The sequence below is a fragment of the Procambarus clarkii genome, chromosome 17 (genome assembly GCF_040958095.1).
Source record: "Procambarus clarkii isolate CNS0578487 chromosome 17, FALCON_Pclarkii_2.0, whole genome shotgun sequence".
Classification (NCBI taxonomy): Eukaryota; Metazoa; Arthropoda; class Malacostraca; order Decapoda; family Cambaridae; genus Procambarus; species Procambarus clarkii.
Genome location: NC_091166.1, coordinates 32,173,740 through 32,182,401, shown reverse-complemented (window position 1 = coordinate 32,182,401; position 8,662 = coordinate 32,173,740).

Sequence of the window (8,662 nt, the reverse complement as noted above, 5' to 3'; positions counted from 1 at the left end):
CGGACTGTGTGTGTAACAAATGTGCCTGCTGGGTGATGATTGATAAAGATTAAGCCACCCAAGAGGTGGCACGGGCATGAATAGCCCGCTCCTGCCTGCTGGGTCGCCGACAGGAGCTTATATACACCTGCGGGTGACGTCATGCTGGCGGCAAGGTGAGGTGTAACTATGAGCCGGCGAAGTTCAACCCGTTCTCGCAAATTTAATAAGTCAATATTGACTTATAAAATTTGTGCATAGGTGACAAACTTACCATAATAGATACCCTTAAAAAGATTCATAGAAAACACCGACCTTACCTAACCTACTTAGTATGTTAAGATAAGCATCTTATTGCTTCGTACTTACAATTATTACCTAACCTATAATAGGTATAGGTTAAGTAATAATTGTAATTACGAAGCAATAAGATGCTTATCTTAAGATACTAACAAGGTTAGGTAAGGTCGGTGTTTTCTATGAATCTTTTTAAGGGTATCTATTATGTTTAGTATATCACCTATGCACGTAGTTAATAAGTCAATATTGACTTTACGAATTTGCGAGAACGGGTTGCGAAGTTATGGGTACTTTTCATGTGGTGGACAAGTCACCAGCGCACACTTGACGTGTGGGGGCTCTCGGGAGAGGTTAGGGGTGTCCAGCTCTCCTAACGTCTGGCTGGAGGTTTTGATAGTGTTAAGGAGGTATCATAGCATGATGGTGTTGAGGGTGGTAGCTTCCACTGTTATGCAGGGGAATTATGTAAAACAATTAAGTCTAAAACAGAACATAAACCGATTTATCTTTTATCAGACGTCTTTATGCCAGGCCCCACTAATGCTACTAACTCTACCCGCTGCAAGCCCCCCCCCTCCTCCCCCCATATGCTAGGCCCCACTAATGCTACTAACTCTACCCGCTGCAAGCCCCCCCCCACCCCCCATATGCCAGGCCCCACTAATGCTACTAACTCTACCCGCTGCAAGCCCCCCCCCTCCTCCCCCCATATGCCAGGCCCCACTAATGCTACTAACTCTACCCGCTGCAAGCCCCCCCCCACCCCCCATATGCCAGGCCCCACTAATGCTACTAACTCTACCCGCTGCAAGCCCCCCCCCTCCCCCCATATGCCAGGCCCCACTAATGCTACTAACTCTACCCGCTGCAAGCCCCCCCCCTCCCCCCATATGCTAGGCCCCACTAATGCTACTAACTCTACCCGCTGCCAGCCCCCCCCCCTCCCCCCACAGACGTCTCCCTCAACCACACAAATTTACCAGAATTGTCTCTCAGAACATTCCAGCTTCCTAAGCAATAAAAGAAAGCAACCTACAGAATGACTTGGATAAAGAATGGCTACTAGATTTTAACTTAAGTAAATGTTAAGTAATTAAACGAGGTGTAAGAAGCACAAGTCCGTAGACAAGGTATCAAATCAGAGATGAAATATTTCAAAATGCGGATCGAAAGATGGATCTAGGCGTGGATATTACACGGAATATTTCTCCTGGAGCCCACATCAAGGGAATATCATCAATGCCACGTGAGGCTGGCTAACTTAAATCTCCCTTTAGACTCTCGTGTAAGGAATCATTCAGAACCTTGTATACTTATATGTCAGACCACTCCTGGAGTATGCAGCTCCAGCATAGTCCACACCTATGCAGACCATGCAGAAAGATGCAGAAATATTTCTCCCGAGAGTTCATTGACGTATGATCACACACTTGTCTTTATACAGCGGAGTAAGACACTAAGGCTATGGCCAGTTGCTAATGAGTTGTGTCCATATGATGAACACTGTAGCTACCAATTCGCCTGCGCATCACATCATATGATGGAGTAGCTAAATATGCTAGCACTGCGCATCCCATTATATGAAGTAATTAGGAAACTACACAAGACTTGAAAGTCTTGCACAAAACTGGGGCTCACAATTACTTCATCAGGCTTCCAATAATAATATCCGATTTTGACAAAAATCTCACTTTTCCTTCCTGGGCCTTAGTTACCACAATGATGACTTTATCTGGGCACAACACCACCCAGTGTGTGAACATGCAGGGCAGTCATACTAGGAGCCACCACCCAGTGTGTGAACATGCAGGGCAGCCATACTAGGAGCCACCACCCAGTGTGTGAACGTGCAGGGCAGTCATACTAGGAGCCACCACCCAGTGTGTGAACATGCAGGGCAGCCATACTAGGAGCCACCACCCAGTGTGTGAACGTGCAGGGCAGTCATACTAGGAGCCACCACCCAGTGTGTGAACATGCAGGGCAGCCATACTAGGAGCCACCACCCAGTGTGTGAACATGCAGGGCAGCCATACTAGGAGCCACCACCCAGTGTGTGAACGTGCAGGGCAGCCATACTAGGACCCACCATCCAGTGTGTGAACATGCAGGGCAGCCATACTAGGAGCCACCACCCAGTGTGTGAACGTGCAGGGCAGTCATACTAGGAGCCACCACCCAGTGTGTGAACGTGCAGGGCAGCCATACTAGGACCCACCATCCAGTGTGTGAACATGCAGGGCAGCCATACTAGGAGCCACCACCCAGTGTGTGAACGTGCAGGGCAGCCATACTAGGAGCCACCACCCAGTGTGTGAACGTGCAGGGCAGCCATACTAGGAGCCACCACCCAGTGTGTGAACATGCAGGGCAGCCATACTAGGAGCCACCACCCAGTGTGTGAACGTGCAGGGCAGCCATACTAGGAGCCACCACCCAGTGTGTGAACATGCAGGGCAGCCATACTAGGAGCCACCACGCAGTGTGTGAACGTGCAGGGCAGCCATACTAGGAGCCACCACCCAGTGTGTGAACATGCAGGGCAGCCATACTAGGAGCCACCACCCAGTGTGTGAACATGCAGGGCAGCCATACTAGGAGCCACCATCCAGTGTGTGAACGTGCATTGCAGCCATACTAGGAGCCACCACCCAGTGTGTGAACATGCAGGGCAGCCATACTAGGAGCCACCACACAGTGTGTGAACATGCAGGGCAGCCATACTAGGAGCCACCATCCAGTGTGTGAACGTGCAGGGCAGCCATACTAGGAGCCACCACCCAGTGTGTGAACGTGCAGGGCAGCCATACTAGGAGCCACCACCCAGTGTGTGAACATGCAGGGCAGCCATACTAGGAGCCACCACCCAGTGTGTGAACATGCAGGGCAGGCATACTAGGAGCCACCACCCAGTGTGTGAACATGCAGGGCAGCCATACTAGGAGCCACCACCCAGTGTGTGAACATGCAGGGCAGCCATACTAGGAGCCACCACCCAGTGTGTGAACGTGCAGGGCAGCCATACTAGGAGTCACCACACAGTGTGTGAACGTGCAGGGCAGCCATACTAGGAGCCACCACACAGTGTGTGATCGTGCAGGGCAGCCATACTAGGAGCCACCACCCAGTGTGTGAACGTGCAGGGCAGCCATACTAGGAGCCACCACCCAGTGTGTGAACATGCAGGGCAGCCATACTAGGAGCCACCACCCAGTGTGTGAACATGCAGGGCAGCCATACTAGGAGCCACCACACAGTGTGTGAACGTGCAGGGCAGCCATACTAGGAGCCACCACCCAGTGTGTGAACATGCAGGGCAGCCATACTAGGAACCACCATCCAGTGTGTGAACATGCAGGGCAGCCATACTAGGAGCCACCACCCAGTGTGTGAACATGCAGGGCAGCCATACTAGGAGCCACCACCCAGTGTGTGAACGTGCAGGGCAGCCATACTAGGAGCCACCACCCAGTGTGTGAACATGCAGGGCAGCCATACTAGGAGCCACCACCCAGTGTGTGAACGTGCAGGGCAGCCATACTAGGAGCCACCACCCAGTGTGTGAACATGCAGGGCAGCCATACTAGGAGCCACCACCCAGTGTGTGAACGTGCAGGGCAGCCATACTAGAAGGCACTGAACTTTTATGAGCAGCAAATGATTGAATATCATTATATATTTCAGGCAAAATGTGTACTATGTCCAGTTATGATATTTAGGTTTATATATATTAGCATGAATAAATACATGGTGTGTATATATTTATACACACTTCTTTCTGGTCATACCTGTTTTTGAAAAGTTATACCTAATGAACCCCTTCTTTAACATATCAGTACAACTTGTTAGAACCAAGAAACTATATAAATAAAGCGAAACTCAATGATAATAAATAAGTTACTCCCGTCTGGCACTCCATTTCTACTGAAAAAACGAAACTTCTGAGAAACTACCTCCATCTTGTGAGCTAGCATTCCCAACAGTTTCCTTCCTATATTTAGCTTATTCATATGCTGAATGTGTGTGATTTTCTGTGCAATATGAAAACTGTAAAAAATTGCAAGCATCACCAAGCTCATTATACAATGTGAAGTGTTTATGTTCACTATGAGAGCCTACATGTTATTATTTTGTTATTGATTTACTTAGTTAATTAACGTAAAAAACTTGAGTTAAACAAATTGTAATATTTACAATAAATGATCATTATTGTAATTTCATTCATGCTAGTGATATGCAGAAGACTTGAACTATGACTCACGCTAGGTGAAGCTTCCCCTTGCGACCAGCCTAGTGAGACCTGTACACATAGTGTGATGGTGTAACTATTTTATCTTATGTGATTATTTGTGAATAATATATTTCTATTTATTCTATTTTATTATCAACAGTGCTGCCATAGTGTTAGTAAATTCATATATGAAATTTGCTGTAAATTACCACTTCCAGTTAACTAGGCTGAACAAGATCGTAGTGTGACCGTTTCATTACTTTGCTTGGTTTCCTAGATTTTAAAGACAGGAAATCTGTTAAGTTAATCATGAGTTCCTTTGGACCCGTGCTTACCTTTCCGAAGGTAAACACGAGCTGCGGGATGCAGCCCGAATTAGGTGCCAAACACAAGGTACCTATTTACTATTAGGTGAACAAAGCCATCAGGTACAAGGAAATGAGCCGAAATGTCTACATTCTGTTACGGGATTAGAACCCTGTACCTTTTGATTGTGAACTCACTACGGTGATTTGTGTAGAATAAAGTGATCAGATAGTTCATGTGAATGCTATCGCTAGGTCATGGCAGTGACCTAAAAGCCAAACCAAAATGTTATCAGTTCATTCAGCTTAGCCAAAATATTATCAGTTCAAGGGTTACTAAGAACCATCTACAAAATATTAGGTGTTACAGAGAATAAAGACATTCCATGTTAGTAATCTGTACAATGTTTAAAGTCTTACACTGTGCACTGCAGACATACTAGGAGGAGTATGGCTGCAGCACTTGACAGTAAATCGATAGATTTATTTAGACCGGTGACAGTAAATCGATAGATAAATTGTAAATTTACTATCAAGTGCTAAGCACTTGATAGTAAATCGCTTTATTTCTCCAGTCGTCATATGTTGACGTATAGATCATTCAATTTGAAGTTACAACATCAAGTAAGTTGGAAAGTATAAATAGTTGGGAGTCTTCCAATGATTACTTGCTAGAATAGTTATTTTCTTCTGTAAAAAGTTTAGTATACCATCGTATGAGAGATGTGGACCACTGACTATATATTATGGTACAAGGCGAGAGAGGAGAGGAACATGGGGAGGAGACCGTGTATCAGAATTTAGCAAAATTTGACCTGATAAGGGAGAACCAAATTATAATGATGAAAAGAACTTTACCACTGTATAAGAGAAGTGAAACCATGTATCATAGTACAGAAAGGGGAAAAGAGTGTGGAAAAGTTATCAGGTATCTGGAATATTTCCATTTTAACAATTCATCACTGTGAATGTGTGCTGCCACGCTTGTCATGCATGTATATAATAAATGAAAAATGGAGTTGAACATAGCGATCGTGATTGGATTAAATGGATAATTCACACATCCTCATGTTTTTCACGGTCATTCTGTTTGGTTATTTAGTGCTTTAAAGCGGCAGTGCCTGGACCGGCCAAGCAGAGGCTCTTCCCTCAAAACTGGCAAGGTGCTGCAGGTGTATCTGGGGGATATACCTGACTGGCTCGAGGCGTTGCGCCGCTCTCCAGGTATTTCAGGTGTTTACATGTATCAGGAAGGGGAGGAAGAGTTGACTGACACCTGCTAAGGTTTCATTACTATAAACGTTATTAACAATAATATGAAATAAACGAATGAACACTGACTAATCACTTACTGGGCCCCGGACTTTTAGCTAAGCCATACCAACATAACTAATGACTAAATAAAATATACTACATTCATCGAAGTAATAAATGAACTCAATTAGAACACCAATAAAATAAATTGAAAAGTAATATTTCCACACTATTAAACTAAAGCACTCACTATAAACTAGCCAACACATATATCGTAAACTAACTTGAATAATAGGTCGGGGGGGGGAGGGGAATACTATGCATCACTCACTGAGAATCAAAGGGGGGGGGGGGTATACTCTATATCACTGAGAATCACGCGGAAGGGGGCGATACTCTATATCACTCACTGAGAATCTTCGCTTGATAATTATTCACTGATCTGTCATTAATAAGTAACAATACTAGACGTAATTAATAAGTAACCATACTTTATATAATTAATAAGTAATAATACTAGACGTAATTAATAAGTAACAATACTAGACTTAATTAATAAGTAACAACACTAGACGTAAGTAATAAGTAAGAACACTAGACGTAAGTAATAAGTAAGAACACTAGACGTAATTAATAAGTAACAATACTAGACGTAAGTAATAAGTAACAATACTAGACGTAATTAATAAGTAACAATACTAGACGTAATTAATAAGTAACAATACTAGACTTAATTAATAAGTAACAACACTAGACGTAAGTAATAAGTAACAACACTAGAAGTAATTAATAAGTAACAATACTAGACGTAAGTAATAAGTAACAACACTAGACGTAATTAATAAGTAACAATACTAGACGTAATTAATAAGTAACAACACTAGACGTAATTAATAAGTAACAACACTAGACGTAAGTAATAAGTAACAACACTAGACGTAAGTAATAAGTAACAACACTAGACGTAATTAATAAGTAACAACACTAGACGTAAGTAATAAGTAACAATACTAGAAGTAATTAATAAGTAACAATACTAGACGTAATTACTAGAGAACATCTACTAGACTAGAGAACACAATAGTCACGTGCATCCCTGAACACTTCATAACTTGTCATACCATTTCACATAATAACGGTAACGGCCTTCAGAGATATATTGACTTCCGGTACGCCTGTTGCATACGACATAATGTTCACGGGTCAACAGTGTAATATCTCTCCTCAAATTTATTACAACACAACAAAATTAATTCCACACCTGAAAGCTCACCTACGCATATCAGACTCAACTATACTCAACTCAGTATATCAGATTAAACTCATTGCAGTGATATTTTAACTTAATTGGTAGATGTTATCTTTAATATTATTAGTAGTAATTGAGGTTGACAAAGTATGGCAAAGTACTCTTCCCGTTTTATAAATGACCGGTAAAGGTGTTTATAAGTGTGTGCGGCGTGGAAGAGATTACCGGTAAAATCATAAGCGTGTGATCACTGGCGTGTTTCAAGTGAAGATTAGACGTATTATCAGTATGGTTCATTGGGCCTTCTATAGTTTCTTTCTATCATGTTTGGGGCACACGACAACCCATGTCCTGGACACTTGTTAGTACCGTCAGCTTGGACGATGTCGGATGACAGATTCTAACAAAATAATACCTTGCAAGGTTATTTGTGGGAATTTTAAGCTCAGAGGCTCCTCCCATTTTATTTCTCGCAAAGACCTCAAAGTTTGTAATTAGAAGAATTCTGAGAAGTGAAGAAGTTACAGTGGAGAAAAACATAAGACATATTGAGAAGATACGCGTTAAAATCAATAATCTTATTCTTTCCGTCATATTCAACAACATATGTTTACAAGAAAGACTGCTACCAAAATATACTAATATTAGAACGCACGAACCAGAAGCAAGAAACCAAGCTTTAACGGTAAAATATTTCCAAGATCTGATGTGAAATCAGATGCACAAGGCAGAAAATGAGATCAACGATAGAAAGACGCAACTACTTCATGCTACAGACCAACGGAAACATACCAACATCGACGATGACCTCCGTACCCAAATCGACCAAAACATCGACGATCTTGCAGATCGACATCGCCACAACACCGAAACGAGGATCATTAAGAAACTGACAGCATTATTGAGAGGACCTATGGCGATTCCTCGATCTAGAGAGGGCTTCTTATACCTTGCTGAAATCAACCTCAATGAGGACCAAATCACTCTTAAATCTGAGAATAAACTGTCACGTTATGTCCAGACCAAGTGAGATGACCCGGAAAGTGAAGTTAGAGATCCAATTGGACGACATATTCGACCAATATACGTCATTCTTAAAAAAGACGAATACCTGGCGAAAATGAACCTCATACTCTCTGACCAAACTAAATTCCAAAGGGTAACGAAGGACACTACAGCCGAACTGAAAGCAAAGGTCAACTAATTGATCGAAACTGTGAACGCCAAGAAATCTGGACTCCACCTGCCAAAGATTATTGGGGAATATAAACCTGGATATGTGTATGCAAATGTCAAGACACACAAGCCTGGAAACCCACTTCGGCCAATCATCAGCCAGATACC